Source organism: Ursus arctos, unplaced genomic scaffold (genome assembly GCF_023065955.2).
Source record: "Ursus arctos isolate Adak ecotype North America unplaced genomic scaffold, UrsArc2.0 scaffold_8, whole genome shotgun sequence".
Classification (NCBI taxonomy): domain Eukaryota; kingdom Metazoa; phylum Chordata; class Mammalia; order Carnivora; family Ursidae; genus Ursus; species Ursus arctos.
This window is the reverse complement of record NW_026623100.1, coordinates 23,363,414-23,382,104: the sequence shown is the minus strand read 5'-3', so window position 1 is coordinate 23,382,104 and position 18,691 is coordinate 23,363,414. Positions and strand designations below refer to the sequence as shown.

Sequence of the window (18,691 nt, the reverse complement as noted above, 5' to 3'; positions counted from 1 at the left end):
AAGGAGGAAGAGAGTTCTATTTAAATACGTAGTATTAAACACACTCATTTATCTCTCCCCAAAATCCCAATAAAATGGTGATAAAAGAATTTTTTAAAAAGACATAATCCCACATGGACAAATTGTATGGGAGAAGAAAGCACAGCAAAGGGGAGATGTCAACACAATTTTAGATGTTGGAAAGTAGATGCATGTGCATCGTCTTGACCTAGCAGACTCAGGAAAGCTGAAAACCAAGCCCGTAGGAAAAGACAGGATGGGATATGTACACTCCACAGAGCTCCAGAAAGGCTCACAAATTGGAGGCATCATTACTTCTGAAGAAATTGGAAGCCTCAATTAATCCTGAAGACCAGGGTATGGAATAAGGCTGAAAATTGGAGTGCTGGTTGAAAGTTTATATGAGAGGGAATTAAATCCCCTCCTAAACCCATGAAGCTAGGCTACAAAGTCCACCCCTACCCCCACTCTTCTGCCTTAGCTGGAGAGAGACAGATGGTTTCCTCTTTTTATTTTTTTATTTTTAATCTAAAAAAATTGAGGTATGACATGTAACATTCTGTTAGTTTTAGGTGCACAACACAGTGAGTCCATAGTTTTATACATTGCAAAATAATAATAAGTCTAGCTAACATCCATCACCTTGCATACTTATAATTTTTTTTCTTCTGATGGGAACAACAAGTGGTTTCCTTTCTACAGAAGTGGCAGGTCTCAGACTCTGGGCTCAGGACTCAGGCTCTGGACTCAAGGGATCGAAGACACAGAAGAGGGAGGAGTGAGATGGTCAACTAAAAACAGGAAAATTGAATACAATGCTCTATATTAAAAGGTAAAGTCTAGGAATCTCCCAGAAGTAAAACAAAATGGCAAAGAGATGGGAAATAAGAAAGAAGACAAGAAAATTGGAGCATCAATCCAGATGGTCAAACATCAAAATAACAGAAGTTCCATGGATAGGTGGGTAGACAACAAGTTCAGAGAAAACAGAGAGGAGAATATTATAAAAGAAATAAGGCAGGAGTGCCTGGGTGGTGCAGTTGATTAAGCATCTGACTCTTGGTTTTGACTCAGGTCATGATCTCAGGGTCATGAGCTTGAGCCCCATATCAGGCTCCACACTCAGCACGGAGTCTGCTTGAGATTCTCTCTCTCCCTCTGCCTCTGCCCCACGCCTCCGCTCTCTCAAATAAATAAATAAATATTAAAAAAAAAGAAAGAATGCAATAAAATTTCCCCAAACACAAAGAAATATGTTTCTAAATTGAAAGGACCTACCAAGTATCCATCCCTGTGAAATTTCGTAACTCTAGGATTCTGGAAGACAATGGAACAGTGCCTTCAAATTCTAAGGGAAAATCTATCCAACACAGAATTCCTTACTCAGCAAAATCATTAGTTAAGTGTGAGGGTAGAATGTAGACCAAGAAAGAGAAAGTCATGTCATCTAAAAAAATTGGGATTCAACACCAGAGACAAGCAAGCAAAATGCCCAGGATGCTGGTAAGGAGAGCCTCTGGGTGACAGCCGAGCTTCAGGCCCAGGGAGTGGAGAACCAACAGCTACGGGGTGGAAAGGAACAGGGGGAGGAGTATTCTGTAAGTTAGGGAAAGTCCAAAGGTCAGAAGGGCATGGAGGAGGGTGGATGTGCTGAGATGACTGGAAGAGATGACTTGATAGAGAATCTTCAGCCTTCAGTCCTTTAGGGATGAGCTAAGCAGATAAATAAATAGAGCCAATCAACAGCTCTAGAGAAAAGAGAGGGTTCTACAGGAAAACAAGGATAAATTTAGAGGTACATAATTATAATTTAATTGTAGGGTCCTTCCAAGCAACCTCATAAATCGTTCTCTCCTTCCCCACCCAGGTTTTAAATAATTTGATAAGTAAAAGTAAGGAATTCAGACAAAGGACAAAATATCACTTTGTTTTTCTTCATAATAAAGGTTTATTTGGCCAATGTAGTTTAGTTTTGAGAGCCAAATGGGCTTTGAACCCCAGAATTAGGCAGATTTTTCCCACCCAGGCAGGGCAGTGCTCCAGGGAAAGCTTGCTCCTTGGCAACAAAGAGCTTCCAGCGGGCAGAAGGACAAAAGGCTGAACTTAATCTACCACCCAGACTGCTCCTCCTCCCCTAGAGAGAAGTGAGTAATAATGGAATAAAGGGCAAGAAAGAACACAGAATGTGTAGGGGAAATCCCACCCCTTGGAAGAAGACATTAGGAGCAGGGAACAGGCTCCTCCCCACCCCCTGACACTAACAACGCCAACATAGCGATTTCACCAGAAATTGTAACAGAGCAGTGTAAGACTTGTGAGGGAATGCAGGTGTGTATGGTCCTAGAGGCATAAGACGGCGACAGCCCTGTCTTTATAATAGAAATTCAGTGCAGAGCGTTAAAATGGAAAGGCAAGAAATGACAGCAAAACATAGTAGGTGGCAAAAAGTAGCCACAAATAGCTAAAAGCAGCTCCAGGAGTTGAAGGAGGCAGCCCTGGGGAGAAAAGCCTGCGAGGGGGAGACGTAGCACAGAGAACTCCTGCCCTTTCCATATTAACACTTGTTTGTCCTGCTCTCGGACTTCTAAGACATTGGGTTAGGTTAGAACATATGAAATCGCCAGTATTTGTCCATTTATGGCTTTTTAAAAAGGCAATGCGATATAGTCATATAGTTCACCTAAAAATTTAACAGAAATTTCATTCAAAAAACCTTTTTAATGACAGGAAAAGGAATGCATTGCCCCAGGATACTTCTCTGTTCCTCTGCCTCTAGGCTGGTTTGTGTGCCCCCCAGGGACCTCCCAACACTGCGCTGCGGAACTTGCATTAGCTGGTGTCGCTACAGTGTTGCTATCCTCTGTGGGCCTGTCTCCCCTGCTGCTCATGACTCCTTTGAGGGGAGGGCTCTGTTTATCAGGGTGTCCTCCAAGCAACAGGCACAGAGCAGCACCCTAGTATTTCCTAAATTACTGTGTTAACAACCCTTGCAGGGTGCTTGGAGCAGGGGCTTCCTTTCCCAGGGGTTTAAAGTAATCTTTAGCCTTTCGCTCAGAATCACACCAAGCGCACTACTTTGAAGTTTTTAGAATCTCCGTCTAGTCTCCTTTTTTTAGGAAACAAGTTTAAAATGGAAAACCCAAATATTGGCAATTTCATATGTTCTAACCTAACCCAGTTAATTACTCGTCATTGGGTGTATTTCCATTTGCACAGTCACCTCCGGGGTTTTGAGAGTTCCCGGTCCCTCGTGCACAACTTTCCCTCCAAGGACCTGCTTCTCTCGGAACTCTGGAGCCCAGAGCCTATGCCTTATGAGAGTCAGCTTTCCTCCTGGGCTCTCACTGCCTCTGGAATGCCAGGGTCACTTTCAGAAGGCTCTCACTCCCCATCACCCTCTCTTGGTTACAATTAGATCTAAATCAGCAACTCTGCCGGTTACTTACTAAATAAGCGGGGAAATAACAGCTAATCAGAAAAATCCTGTGTGAAGCTGTTTGTGGAGACATAGAGCAAATGAAGAAGCACCAGTTTCCACTCAAAGGACAACTCTCATCATGAGACTTTCTGATAGTCTGTCCAGCCAGTAAGAGAGTCGATGGTTTGCCCCCTGGATAACTTCTGGATGTCTCTTCAGTCATAATGTTGAGCCAAATGGCCACTCATCTAAGTGTGGACCATCTGGGTGCTGGGAGGACAAGGAGCTCTGCCGTTTCCTAGCTGGGAAGCACGGAGTATCCCTTCTCCTCTCTGAGCCCCTGCTTCCCATCTGTAACCTGAGGGTGATAGCAGAGGTCTCAGCTCTTTGACAGTTTCAGGATTTTAAGTATAGACTGAGGGTTTCTTCTGACAACTAATGTTTGACCTAATGTAAAACACCATATCTTATTAAAGGAAGCCCATTAGAGTTCAAATTAGAATTTTCCAGAGTAAGCTAAATGTACTTTCCATCTCTTTCCACGTTTGCTATTACATATTCATCAAGTTCTCTTTTTGTAAGTATTCATTCCTCTGCAAATGAGACCCCCATCAAATCTTTTTTTACTCTATTGTTCTATTTCCCCAGTAGATGGCACCCCATTACAATTTTCAATTACCTTCTGCCTACAAAGGGCAGACAGCCCAGAAAATAAACACAGAGTGAAAAGCATGTAGGGAGAATTTGTTTTCAAACACAGATAAATAAGAACTTCATGTTAAACATTCACCTAAAATATTCATTGATTTTTCTACAATTTAAACAATCATTTAGGTTCTACATATAAGGTGTCATAAAGAAATTAGAACATTTTGATATAGACACATGAGACTGTTGTATGTTAGAACTGAGTACTACCTTTCAAAATGATGAAACTTTGAAATTACAGATGATTGAATGATGCTGTCACATTGCCATTTAAAAAACATTTAGAAAATCATTCTCCAGAAATATAATCTCATGATCAGTTTCCAGCCTACAACAGAAAAGTCTCAATGCCTCCTTTTGACAATCCCTTCCCAATAGCACCATCTTCCTGGATAATCCTCACATTCAAGAGTTGTTTGGGTTTTTTAAAAAATTTCCCCTTGGAAAGGCTATTTGCAAATATTCCACAGTCAATGAAATTTAACCATTCACTTTCAATGCTTTTGGAAAGAATAGAACTCATCCACTTATTACCTTATTTTCAGCCCATATGTTCTGTCTCCCAGATGACTACTTTTGCCATGGGGTGGGGAATGGGGGGAGGCGGTGGGGGGGTAGAACATGGCCCATATTGTAGGAAGACTTATTCTAGGATACTGGCAAGCAAAGAAGCCAGTAAATGAGATGGGAAAGGCCTCTAACACTGGGAAACGTGAGCTTAGAAATTTGAATTTAACTTCTGAGAAAAGAAGGAAGGTGAGCAAAGATCTCACCAGCCTCAGGTTGGGAAGAACCAACCCCTGCTTCAAGCCTGGCAGTGGATTAGGAACCCCAGTCCTACCCATATAGGTGTTACCAGGTTTGGTCTTGCTGCCCTTAGCCCAGAGTTCCTGGGACCAGCCTGGCTACCTGATACCCTTGGAGCTAGAAACATCGTCAGTTATTACTTGAATGTATTCCTGTTTTGCTTCTGGAAGGGAAGCCCTGAACTGCTTCTCTGGGGAATCTAGCCCCTTTAATGCATGGGGGAATGTGCAAACATGTAACACCCAGCCCAACCAACAATCACCTTGAATCTGACTGACATGCCCTTACCTGCTCTCATCTCAGGCGCTAAGTTCCAAGACCTTTATTCTCCAGCTCCTAAAACCTACCACAAGCCCTGCCTATTATGGTGACATTCTTTCCCCAAGGCTGTGAGCTTTGGTAAACTCCTGGGATTGGGCACCCTGGCTTTTCCAGGTAAGAGATGGGCCCCGCGGCCCCCATCCCCTCACTACTAACCCTCTGCTCTCTGCCTGGAGAAAAGATCAACATCTGGCTCTAACTCCCTTCCTTCTCACAACTGAGTTAACTCTCAAGGTCAGTTGCATGATCTTCTGGACTTCTGGTTAGGTGAACACTTAGTTTCCTAGGCACCCAATCAGGTTTGAGTTGGGTTTTCAGGGATTTGCTCCTTTGGCTCCCTCTGGTGGTCTAAGCCTCACCCACGGGCCACTGCACAAATTTGTAGTTTTGATGGTCTGCTGATTTATGGACACAATTCACAGGCTTCCTAAGGATATGAGGCTACAGTTTCAGGTAAGTGGTAGGGGAACTAGGCCACCTGACTCCCAGGTTAGGTTTCCTTGGGCAAACCCTCACCAATTCTGAACGACTTTCATATTAATCTTCAGTATGTTTGCTCCACAGCCTGAAAGCCCTCAGCCATGGGAACTGGCAAACTGGATGACAAGGACAATTCTACCAAGAACCTGTATTTCTATAGTATTATGTAACTTTTTCTTTTTTTCCTTTTATTTATTTAGTATGTACTCTGTGCTGGTCCCCGTTCTAAGCACTTTTCCTGTGTTAACTTATTTAATTCTCAAACAGTTTTATGGTGTTAGTATGATTATTATCCCCAATTTTTAGAAGAAAAGATAGCCATACATTGCTTCAAATGCCGCAAGCCAGAAAGAACAACAACTATTCATTTTTCAGCTTCACGCACACAAGTTTGTGAATTACACGAGCTGTTGAGTCCATAAAGAGGCATCAGGCTTGCAGCAGTGACCAAGACAAGTCTTTTTGCAGGAGCGACGGAGCCCAGGAAGAGGTGTTACCCAACTTCACTCAGAAATTTCAAGCCAAGACTCTTAGGAGGTTAACCAGTAACATATGGGTAAGCACCAGCTTCCAAACCAACTTAGGAACATGGAAGAGAAAGGATCTAGAGACGCATAGGATGTCTGAGATGGGCCAACACTGTGGTCTTCCGATAGAGTGACCAACTGTTTCAGTTTTTCTGGGACTGAGGAGTTAGTTCCCCAGCATGTGGAAATTTCAGTGCAAAGAGCAGGAAGCTTCCAGGAAAACAGGGACAGGTTTGTCACTCTATCTTCCAAAGAACTGAGATTTGCTTTGAACTACTGGACACTCCAAGAGCATCCTGTTTAACCTCAAAGTTCACAAGCTCCTGATTTCATTGGCTTCCCTCTCCCTCCAACACTTACATGGGATGGGGGTCTATGCATCAAGCTCTATGTCACCTTCTGGGGGCTTTTCTAGTTGTTTTAGTACAAAAGAAGGAAATCCTTGGTTCTTGCAAAGAGTAATAAGGTTGGTACCTCCAAAACAGAACTAGCAGGAAATTTTTTTTTTTTTTAAGTTTGGATATCAAGGAGTTCAGAACATGCTACGCCAAAATATGCCACTTTGGCACATTGATTATTTTGAGTTAAAGGCACTTGAGAAACAGTAGGTACAAGAAAGACACCCGACCTTCCTTTTTCTTCCTGAAAACAGGTGATAAAATTCCCATGTGAAAGGTGCCCCATCTATACCAGAGGAAGAAACATTCTCATCACCAGGGACAGGGAGTCAAGGCCAAGAGAAATCTGTAAAAACCGACCTTTGTTAAAATAACCCATATTTTCCTTTGGTCTCCCCACATATTTTAGTAACCTTCCATAATTGTCACTCTTTGTTCAATCTAGTATATAACCATTTCTTTGGATCTTCATTTTTCTTGCTATAGTTCCCACACACATAAAAATAAAATTCATATGCTTTTCTCCTGGTTGTCAGTCCCAAATGGAGACCCTAGCAGGGTGGAGGAACATTTTACACCCCCTCCCCCCATGGATGAACTACTGAAATTCAGATCTCTAAAAGACTGGCAACACTAAGATGGGTGTGCGGGAAGGAAGAGATGTCACACTGTGGATGTCCCTCAGGCCCCTATTAGCCAATAAAATGGCAGCTCAAGTGGACCGTGCATCTAAGCTAGTGCCCCAGTTCTTCATGTACAGGAATCTTTATGGGTACTTTTAGAGAAAACAATGAACAAATAACCTTGGCTAAAATAAATACATGACTGAAAGGACTCAAACAGAAAGTCAATTTGATATAGCCAAGTGATTTACTTGTCTTTTTTTTCCATCTTGCCAAATCTAAAATACTCATAAGAACCAAGAAGAAAGGTAACAACTTTAGTCCCTGATTTTCTTATCTTCTTTTTGTACCTTAACTGGTTAGATTTCAAATGGCAAGCCTCCCTGAGTTTGGGTAGGCACATAAAATCTTGTAAAAGAAGGGACCTGCCAAGGACTTGAGTCTCCAGGAGAGTCAGCCCTGGTCCTTCGGTAAGCCGTACCGCCCATGCCCCCCCAGCTGCAGCTTCAGACAAGAGTCCCAGATCCTGAGCATTTCCAGCTTGCCATGCTTGGATCCATCTTTTCCTAAATCTGGACTTTTGGCTCTGACCTCGGAATTTTATCCCTGTGTTGAACCCCTGTAAACATGATGTTTAAACATCTTCCATCGTCAAGATTTCAGCCACAGACTTTGTCTTGGTCTGTCCTTTGGGTTCCTGGGGTCCCCTATGGCTCTGATAGGAACTCACAGACCTAGCCTTGACCTTGCAAAATCGAATCCACTTCCAGTTACTTAGCTGGACAATATTAGCTGGCCAGGAGTCAGGCCTGAGATTCAGACAATCGAGAATCTGGCATTAACAGGTCAACCCCATTGGTCTCAGTATTTCCATATTAATATGGAGTGATTCCTGCACCTGCCCACCATCAGGACATTGAGACTCCTCAGAACAACCTCATAAACCTATAAGGAAGATTGTTATGATTCTAAGAATCTCTCTCTCTCTCTCTCTCTCTTTTTTTTTAAATTGACAGAGGGTGAGGGTGGGGTTAGCAGGCACAGGGAGAGGGAAGGAGAGAATCTTAAGCAGGCTCCATGCCCAGTGCAGACCCTGATGCAGGGCTCCATCTCACAGCCCTGAGATCATAACCTGAGCCAAAATTAAGAGTTGGACGCTCAACGGCCTGAGCCACCCAGGTGCCCCCAAAACCTCTTTTTATATAGCATTACCTTCGTCTATGCCTAAACATAGTCTCTTTGATTTCAAACTTAAAAACAAAGCAGGTGCCTGGCTGGCTCAGTCGGAAGAACATGCAACTCTTGATCTCGGTGTTGTGAGTTTGAGCCCCTCGTTGGGTATAGAGATTACTCAAAATAAATAAATAAACTTAAAAAGAAAAAAAGAGAGAGCAAAAACAGACAATGCTGACCCAGACAAGCAAAGCAATAACAAGGCTTTAGGTAAATATTCTGAATTGTTAAAAAGAAAGGTACTGTCTACAACCGATTCCCAGACTTGATTTGTATTCATGTCTCCAGCCTAGAACCAATCAGCAGTACAGCATTAAGAAACCACCAATAAACCCTGTTTGGTATAATAAAACCATGAACATCACTATTACTCCAAGAAATAGGACACGGGAAGTGGAGACATCATGGCCTAGAGAATCACTAAACAGGATTCACAGGAATGATCCAGGCAGTTCAAATTTTCTAGTACCAGTGAAACCATGTTTCTTGTCTAGCACTTTCTCCAGAGGGGCCTGAATCAGATTTTGGTATCCTAGAGGTCCGGTTTTGTACTAGTGCTCAGATTCCTGGGTTCAGAAATGAGCTTCCTGGTAGAAAGGGTCCTCATCCAAGCAATGAGACAAGCTTTTTGATTAAATGCCCTTTATATTCTCCTGTGACTCTTTCATTTGCTCTGTCTCCTTTATGTCTCTCTGGGATACAATTCATTGAATCTTTTTAAATAGAACACATCTGCTTAACCCTGCCCAAAAGAAACTTCTACTGTCCTATTTATTTTAATAGCCATGTGATCTACTAACGAACATCGAACAGCAGAGATTAAACAGAAGAAATCTCTCCCCAGTCGTGCTTTATCCATTAAACACATGTGAATCTGTGATGATCTCGGCTTTCCTTGTGCCAGTGACTAATTGAGTTTGAGACAGAGGCTGTCAAATGCTGGAATAGAATGATTAATGTTAAGGATATTTTTGGTCTCTGATTTATCCAGCTTCAGAGGGAAGAAAAAAAGTCGTTACCGTATCAGGACTGTGACAATAGGCAATTTCCAACAATGGGATCACCCTCCTAAACCGGCCAGTCTATTAACGGAAAGCGTCTTCGCTTTCACACGCTGCTCCTGGGCCGGTGATCGTGCAGATTTTTACTTGCATTTATTTCAGCTGCAACATTTATTCTATTCCCAGTTATCCTTGCCTGAGATCTTATTGAAGCTGCCATTGGGAACCATGGAAATAAGTGATAGCCTCTGTGAAGAACCAGCTGCGGGGCCCAGCCCACCATTCAGATGATATATACCCCAGCCGGGCCCCTCTCCCAGCAACAGCGACTCAGGAATACTCTGGCTATTGACGGAAGAAACCCATTTCCTGCCAGGAACTTGATTACCATTGCTCTCACTTGGGACGGTAAAATGGCAGTAGGCAAAAGAAATTTGAGGCTGATGTGTGTGAACTAGGTTTCTCTTGGGGGGTCAGGTGGGGAGTGGAATAGGGCAGGTGGGACTGATTTTTAATTGTTTTAACATACACAGAGTGCACAACTCAGAACCCAAACTATGTCGGCATGTCAGCTTTAGAAATACTGGTAACATTTAAGTGCTAAATTCTGGTGACTATAGGTTTGCCCAACCATTTTATCACAAGAAGAAGTTAATCAACTGACCAGATTTGAAAGACGGGCACTGATCACAATGCAAAGGGACTTCTGACATTTTGTGACATGGCTTCACTGGATCTTCTGCTGCCTCTGGCAGTTGTCTGTCTCTGATCTGGGAGAGCATCCCTGTTCTCCCTTCTGTAAACTCCTCCAGGCTCTACTGCTCTTATGCCGTCCATCCATCCTGCCCCAGCTAACCACCAGAGCACCTTCCAACCAGCCCACTCTCTGCTTTCCACCCTCACTGGTGCTCACAGCCCCAATCACTGACCCCTACAAGGCGTTTCTGATACCACGTTAGATGGATCTTTGGTGATACGCAAGGAAATGGATGCAAAATACCTCCAGGGCCCAGGAGTGAGGCATTCGAAGGACAGATATGCACATCTCAGGGTAATAGTGGGAAGTAGTTTTCGGCTCACCTCCCTCCTCTTTCATGCCCTACCCCTCCTGTCCCCCATCAGGTGTCCAGTGCCTCCAAGCGGCCTCCACAGTTCTGCAGCAACTCTCCATATTGTCTGCTTCCCTATGAAGGGACCCACTCTCTTCTCTTTCCCCAACAGCGCTTCTCAGAACATCCATCAGCAAGAATCATGCAGCGAGTGACTCTCAGCTGTAGCAGATAGAAGCTCATCTCACACTTAGACCACAAAGGAAATTTGCATAGATGGGAAGTTCAAGGGGCGAACTAACTCCAGAAATCATTGGATCCAGGGGTTTAGACAATGTCCTCAGAAACCTAACACCATTTCTCAGCTCTGCCTCTTTTTGGTCTCAGTTCATCTTAAGGTGCGTCTTCCCTATGTGTTAGCAAAGTGGGTCACCAGCAGCTCTAGATTCACCTCGTCTTTATGGCTAGTGGTCCCAATAATTCCAATACAAATCCCAGGGCGCACTCTGGTTGACCTAGCTTAATCATGTGTCACCCCTAAACCGTTTACTATGGCCGGTTGGATTGTGTATTCTAATTAGTCGGCCTTATGTCATATGCTCACCCTAAAGCACTTGGAAAGGGCTCCCCAGTGAAATTAGGGGTTTTGTTGCCACAAGGAGGTGGGTCAAGAGGCATGCAGGGCAAACACAATGATAGGTATGATAACAGTCCTCTACACTGATTACAATGTCTCAGCCCAGATGAATAGGTCCATAGCGGAGAAGCCTTCTCCATTAGTAACAGGTTAGTAGGATATGGGGCGTTTTCAAACAATTCTAGTCCTACTTTCTGCATGCTGCTATTAACTGCAGCAATATCTAACTCCCTCAACGTATTACACTTATAATATGTGGAATATTCCTACGAGAATGGGCCCTGCTTGGGTATCATTCTCTAAAGCAGCAATACTCAAATTTGTTTTTAAGCACCATGACTGTCTTCAAATAAAATTGCATGTAAATTCTGATACCTAAAACAGAAGTGAGGGGCTCTACTTAGAGCTGACAGTGGGAGTGCTGAAGCATGGAGACAGGCAGACACAGATATGGTGCCCAGCCCTCTCCCACTCGGTGGTCCCTAGGGTGCATCTTTGGAACCCTGGGATTCCTGGAAGAATAGTTCGCAAGCATTAGATCCAACTGCTCTGGACCAGGCTCATAGGTCAGCTTAATTAACATTTGTAGCTAACTCAGTTTCCTTACCATAACTACATGTGAAGGAACTCAATGATCACACCAACTCCGCTAAGAAACTGAGGCTCAGCAGGGTTAAGTAGCCTCCCCAAAGCCATACACCTGGGTCTGTAAGTGGTAAAGCTAAACTCTAACCCAGTACTACTTATTCCCAAACCAGTCCCCTTATCTCTACCCAGTAGAAACTTTGCACATAGGACAGAACAGTGATCGAAAAAAGCAGGACACAATGTTACTTATGTCCAATATGATCTTACCTATTTAAAAACATAAATGCATGATTAAATTACTAGAAGACTGAAAAGGGATATACTAAAGAATTTAACAGATCATCTGGGTTGGTAATTATAATGATTATAATAATAGCTAAAATCTAAGTGCTTACTACCTTTCAGGACTTTGTTAAGAGCATTATGTAAATTGTCTCATTAAATCCTCAGGACAACCACTTGAGGCCAGATATCATTATTTTTCTCATTTTACAAAACAGGACATGGTAAATGACTTACCCAAAGTCATAGAGCTTCTGAGTTCTGGGCTCAAATTCAGTTTCTGAAGACCTTGCTCATAACCACATACTCTGGTGCTCTCACTAATAACAGACATGTATTTATTTCTCAATCATGCAAAAAATTAAAGATTAAGATAAAATCAGACCTGGAACCAAATTTTCTTCAGTGCATGATTACCGGGCAGGACATGGGAACTTAGTGGGCTTGGTGCATCGTCCACCATACAGGTTAACCTGGGCTACAGGGCCCAGGCCAAGTGCCTGAAGGACACCCCACCCTGCAAACATCCAGCCATGAGAAGCACCCTTCTTCATGGTCACTCAGTGCATGCCCTCCCTAGGAACCCACGTTGGGTGATCTGCTTCAGAACTAAGGTTATAGGACAGGGATCTGATCACTGTTGGTTTGAACCAACCTTTCCATTTTCCCAGGTTCTGATTTATTGCCTGCTTCTCTTCTAGCCTCCCCTCACTATCAAGTCTCCGACTCATCTGTAGGCAGAACCTACATTGCTCACTTCTAGGTAGCCTTCAAAGGATGGGCTACAAAGGTCCACAAATCCCAGCCACAGCTTCAAAAAAGAACAGAGAAGGCAAAGTTAACTGCATAATTTCCCCTTGACCAGCTAACTAGTCAGCTCCAGCCTGTCTGCTGACCGAGGCCCCAGAGCCTCTTGGCTCCATTGATTTCCCTGGTCATGTGTCTGCTCCAGTAGCAGGTGGCTGGGGAGTGCTCCTCGGTAATGGCCTCCTCCATGGCACGCCCCTGGCTCCATCCTTGCCCATAGCAATCCTGGTGTCTTCAACGGGACCCTGAGCTGATTATGCCTTCTTGACATCCTCAATGCTGTCCTGTAGGTGAAGCAATTCCAAGAGCTGAATTTCTGCATCCAGCAGGAGTAGGGCTGAGAGCCACTCTGTCAGCTAGCCCACAGATGTTTCTGGCCTGTGGCTTCCTTCTCGTGGAATGGGTCCCCTTGGTCTACCTGGAGCCCAGGTGCAGCAGATGAGCTGTCAGAGGTGGCTGGTCCGGAGTAAGTCCATGTGATCGATAACCCTCAGAGGACTCAAGTCTTCAGTGACTACGGACCTTCCCTGGCTGGTCTCAGGGGAAGGACAGCATATTACAGCAATCCCCCAAACAGTACTCCCTATAATAGTGTCTGCTGAGACTCTGATAAGTTACAAAGGAGGAGAAAGTGTCTGTTATTAAATGAGTTTGGAAAATTCTGCCTCCATGACCTTTATTGGAGATTCATAGCTCCCATTAGACTATTCAGGGGGCTATGAAATCCTGCAATAAAGAAACCTGCTTAACTAGGTTATATCCAGTGTTGCCTAAATGTATTTATAAGGCCACAGCTCACCCCTTTGTCCCCCAGAACTCCTAGTGGCTTCACATCGGACACTGGTATTCTAATGAGCTGTCTGGAAAATCTCAGTGGACTGAGAGTGGAGCCAGGCAGTCATTCAGTTCTGTCTCCAGCCGGCCCTACGTGAGTCACTTCACTGCTCTGGGTCTCAACTTCTTCATCTGTAAAATGGGGGCTAGATTAAGACTATTTTCAAATGAATCCTCAAGGAACCCCAAAGTCTCCATGGATCTACCCTAGGTGTTTCCTCAGGGGATGAAGTAGAAGAGAGGTCAGCTTGGACCCCTCCAGACCCCCTCAGCCCCAACTGGCATAGCTTTGTTGACAGCTGTCTTACGTATAATAAAGTTTCCTTGTAAGAGATCCTGTAAAGAAACTTCTTTTGGAAGAGAAAGTGGTGGGGAAGGGACAGAAGGGGAGGAAGAGTATGAGGATGTGCCATCTTGTTCCCCTGCCTCCCACAGTGCCGTCTGACGCTCCCAGTTTGGGCATCAGTTTAGCACCACTGCTCCCCTCCCCCCACGGCCCTCCCCCACCCCACACCCTCGGGTCCTCTGCTAACCAAAGGCGCAATGTGATATGGTCTGATACCACCATACCATTGGCAAACCTCTATTCCCCAAAGTGAAGCATACGAACTAACCAGCTGCTCACTAAAATGCAGATTCCTGGGCTTCACCTCAAACATACTGAATCAGAATTCAGGGAGAAGAGACTTGAGAATCCGCATTTTAACAAAACCCCCAGTAGATTCTTAGCTCCTCTGAAGTTTCAGATCCACTGCCCAGGTCTTGGAGCTGGGAAATTTCCACTCCACAAGGCACTTGATGCCCACTCCCCCTCACCCCCTCCCTGCTCTGGCAAGGCGCTAGAACTCTGTGACAGCCCCTACCACAGATGGGGCACATGCGCTGGGGGCAAACCTCATAAGCATGCCCAGAGCAGGCCGAGAGTGAGGCCTGGGGAGGAAGGTCCAATGTTGGTTGTTAGGAAAAGGAAGTCTGGAATGAACACCGGCGCCAAAACCCCGTAGTGAAGGAGGTCGGAGCTGGAGAAGCAAACAGCAAGCTAGGGAAGGTCTGTGCAGCCAACACGAGAGAGAGAGAGAGAGAGAGAGAGAGAGAGAGAGAGGAAAGCTTGCTGAATTCCAGAGATACACAGCAACACGTGGCTGGGTTTTGTTGTGTCTTTTCTAACGTGCTGTGACGGGGCATTCATGTGTTCCCAGCTTGTGTTGGCAGAAGCCGACAAATCGGTGAGACAGACGGCAGGAAAGCGGACGCAGGTTGGCTCAAAAAGAATCCCTTTCCTCCTTTCATCTTCCCCCACAGTGCACGTTACCCCAGAGGTCACCGGGAAAGGACACACAGTGTTTGGGGATAGTTCCTCCCTCATCCCCTGGAGCACCGGAAGGCCATGAGGTGGGCGGCCTCCGGAGCACCCCACAAGGATGCCCCACAAGAACACAGGTCCACGGAGTCTCTCTTTCTGAAACTAAAGAGCTGTTGGATGGAACCCAGTCAAGCCAGAAAGCTCGAGAGCTTTCTGGGGTTCATGATCACGTGCTGGGGCTAAAAGCAGATCAGGATGAAATCACCAGGGAAAGTCCCTAATTCCCAGCAGCCAGTTTCTCTCTAGTGGGTTCTGGCTTTTCCACCTGAGTGATGTCAGTGGCCTCAGATTTCCATCAATCTTTCCTCCTCCGTCACATAAAGTGTGTGGCTATGAGTGGGTTTGGGTGTCAGACAGACCTGGGGTTGCATCCTGGCCACGTGGCTCACGTGCTGGGCAGGTGGGTCCCTCCCAAAGCTAAGGGTGGGTAAGTGTTCTCGTTTGCACAGGGATAACAATGGGAGCCGTATTAAGATCTTTACAAAGAGTTAGTGAAGGAGTCACTGGGCAGTCCTTAGCACTGGGATTCTTAACACATTTAGATTTTTATTGTAATTTTCAGCATGTGCTACAGGCCTCCAACTAAGGCCCTTTCAAATTCATGTGGCAGAGAGGGCTCAAAACCTTCCTTGATGGTCAGAAGTTATTGACCTGAACTGAAGGACAGGGAGAGGACAAGAGGCTGCAGAGGGGGAAATGCAGGAACTCACACTTGCATAAAGTAAGGAGAGCAGGGATTTGAAAGAGACTTGGGTGCTTTTCACACTAGTTCCTACACAATTCAGAGAGAGATGGGTTTTCTCCTTTGTTCTACTGGAACTTGCGACACAAAGTAAAAACACAATACCACAAACCAACCAATTTTCCTCATAAACAAGAAAAAAAAATGCACGCAGAATTCCAGGATGTTCATTGGAAGAGACACAGATAGGAATGAAAAGTTTGTGAAAAGGCACCCACATCCCTGGGTTTCAGATTCTGGGCTCAGGGGTGGGGCCTGAGAGTTTGCATTTCTCCCAATTTTCAGTGGGGCTGCTGCTGCTGCTGGGGTGGGGGTGGGGAGCTTACTGTGAATAGCATGGGTCTAACTCCATCCCTGGTCAGTTACTGAACCTCTTTACACCTCAGGTGCCTCACCTATAAATTGGGGATAAGAACATTGACTTCACAGGGTTCTTGGGAGGATTAAATTAGATACCCCTCATAAAGTGCTTAGGCTGATTTCTGGAATTTATTAAGCTCTCAATAAATGTGGGCCATGTAAGCCATAATCCCAGAGAAGGGGTTGCAATAGGGAGGCACTTTGCCATAAAACCCTCCATGCTTGCTTTATAGAACCCAAGTCTTCCCTCGAGATGGGTTCTTTTCTCCTTGTGATGAACACAAGGTTCTTTCTGTCGCCTTCGCAACAATCCTGTGACGTGGGACTATCCTCCTGCTCTTGCAGACGAGGAGAACGACACTGCCTGAGTGCCTACATAGCTGACATATCTTGCTCTGGGTCCCACAGCTTCCAAGTGGCAAAACTGGGGTTTGAGCCTTCTAATCCCACTTGACTGCAGAGCCTACGCCCTTCTCCATTCCAGATGCAGCAAATAGATTTCTTCGTCTAGTCATCCCATCTGCTAACAGTCGCCTGGGGCAGGGGATTTTGAGGCATAAATATCCTGGTTCAAGCGGAAGGACTGCTGGAATTGATTAGAAATGTCTAGCTGCCATGCAGCTAGAGAGGGGGTGTCAACACATAGGCCAGATATTTGCTGTGCGTGCATTTTGCTATGGCAACACAGATGGTGGTAAAGGTTTCCTAATTTTATTGAAGATTATATTTAAATACACACAAATCAGGTGAATGCCCCCAGGAGTTACTAATGATTTCAGATCTGAGCTCCTTTGCCCACTGTAATTTCATTTACGTGGCATTTCAGTGCACACCAATGCAGGCAAATAGTCATGTGACTAAGCCACATCTGTAGATGATCCAAAGCCATTTTTTGTTGTTGATGTTTCAGAGTTCCAGCAGGGATACTGTGCTTTAAAATTGTCAATAGACTATCTGACACGATGGATAGATATTCTAGCAAGTTTCTGCACCGTATGCAAGGATTTAAAGAGGAAAGAGAGAGTCCATCTTCAGGTGAAACTGAAAACACAAAGCTTTAACCTTCTGAAGTTGATTCGTGATTGTGTGGAGGTATTTTCCAATTCCTTAAACCCATGGTTCTCAAGTGCCAATGTATGGGAAAAACTGGCATTAGGAAGTTTGTTTAAAAAGCGGATTTCCAGTTCCCCTGCGGGATTCTAATCCTGACTATCAGGGATCGGGCCAGGCAATCTTTAAACAGTACCGCAGAGTCGTAGGACCACACCTGGGAAGCCCTGCCTTCAGCCGTGCTATAGACTAGCAATTCTCCCTGCTCGTCAATACGAGGAAAGCTTTTCTCAAAAAATTTCTCACACATCCCTTGGTAGCAGTTGAGAAAATACAGGATGGCAAAAAAATTACAATTCATTTTCTATGATTATAGATAAATGTTTTATTTACTATAATAACATGTAGATAGATATTTGAGAAAGAATAGGAGCTCTGTGTAAAAGAAGTGTTTAATCCGTCTATATGCAATGCACAGTGCATATATGGATTTAAGAGCTCTTGCAGCTACTCTGCTAACCTTCCCGTCACCCCTCCCCCAACCCTGCCTGCCCTCCCTGCCTGCAGATGTCCACAAGCCAGGGTGGGAAATCACTCTCCACAGTTTTGACTCCTGCCCACTCTTTAGTACGGTTGTCTCCTGGCATGTGGAAGGCACATCGCTCACCTGAGAGGGAGAGGAGAAGAGAAGTCATATTCATTGTTCCCTTGTATGACAGGAGTGGGTCCATATTGGATGACTTATATACATATTTTCATTCAAAAACAGGAGTCCAATTCTTTCTTCTATCATCTGTATCAATAGAGTAGAAATCCAAATTTGATTAATAAATCCTCATTTTACTGTAAAATCAGATATCTCCACCTCTTACATCTCCATTCTGGTTTTTATGTTTATGTGACTAAAACTACATTTGAAAATAATATTGAATCTGAAAAAGGTGTTGGGCATTTGGTGACCAAAGCACTATGCTGACAACTATAAAGACCTCACAAAAATCAGCTTCGGGTGAGTACAGGGGATTCTCATCCCTGAAGAGATGCTCGTTTGGATACTTTTGGATGGTCCTTATTCTGTTTGCCAAAATCAAAACTCTTCTCAACTTCAGAAACAGAGAAACGGGAAGGCAGGATTGTCTTTCCTTCAAAAAGAGCAACTGGGTTCTAACAGATGTGGCTTAAATAAGGTGATGATCCGAATTACCTTTTGCTTAAATTCACATTCAGATTGGCTGGGAAACCCCTCGGTAGGCGGTAGGAGATGCCGGTCTAGAATTCAGAGTTTACAGAGAAAGTCTATCAAGCCTGTGTGGACAATAATAAAATGGATGTCTGTAAAAGATAGAGGGAAAGACACACAACTGTCAGTCAGCAGGAAGTGGTGGCCCAGTGGCCCAGTCCTGCCTGGCCCTGAAGGCCACGTGTTTGTCTGATGTTGTCATTAAGTGGTAAGAGGGAGGGCT

At 44.6% G+C, this 18,691-nt stretch overlaps 1 long non-coding RNA gene across 1 annotated transcript in view; it reads right to left on the bottom strand.

Moving 5' to 3' along the window:
• LOC113245427 (uncharacterized) overlaps positions 1-18,691 on the bottom strand; it is a 427,039-nt gene that overhangs the window by 27,631 nt on the left and 380,717 nt on the right. The window contains exons 11-12 of the long non-coding RNA XR_008958273.1: positions 18,433-18,533; positions 17,896-18,021 (exon numbers count right to left, since the gene is read on the bottom strand). This is a non-coding gene — a long non-coding RNA (uncharacterized LOC113245427). The remainder of the gene's footprint in view (positions 1-17,895; positions 18,022-18,432; positions 18,534-18,691) is intronic.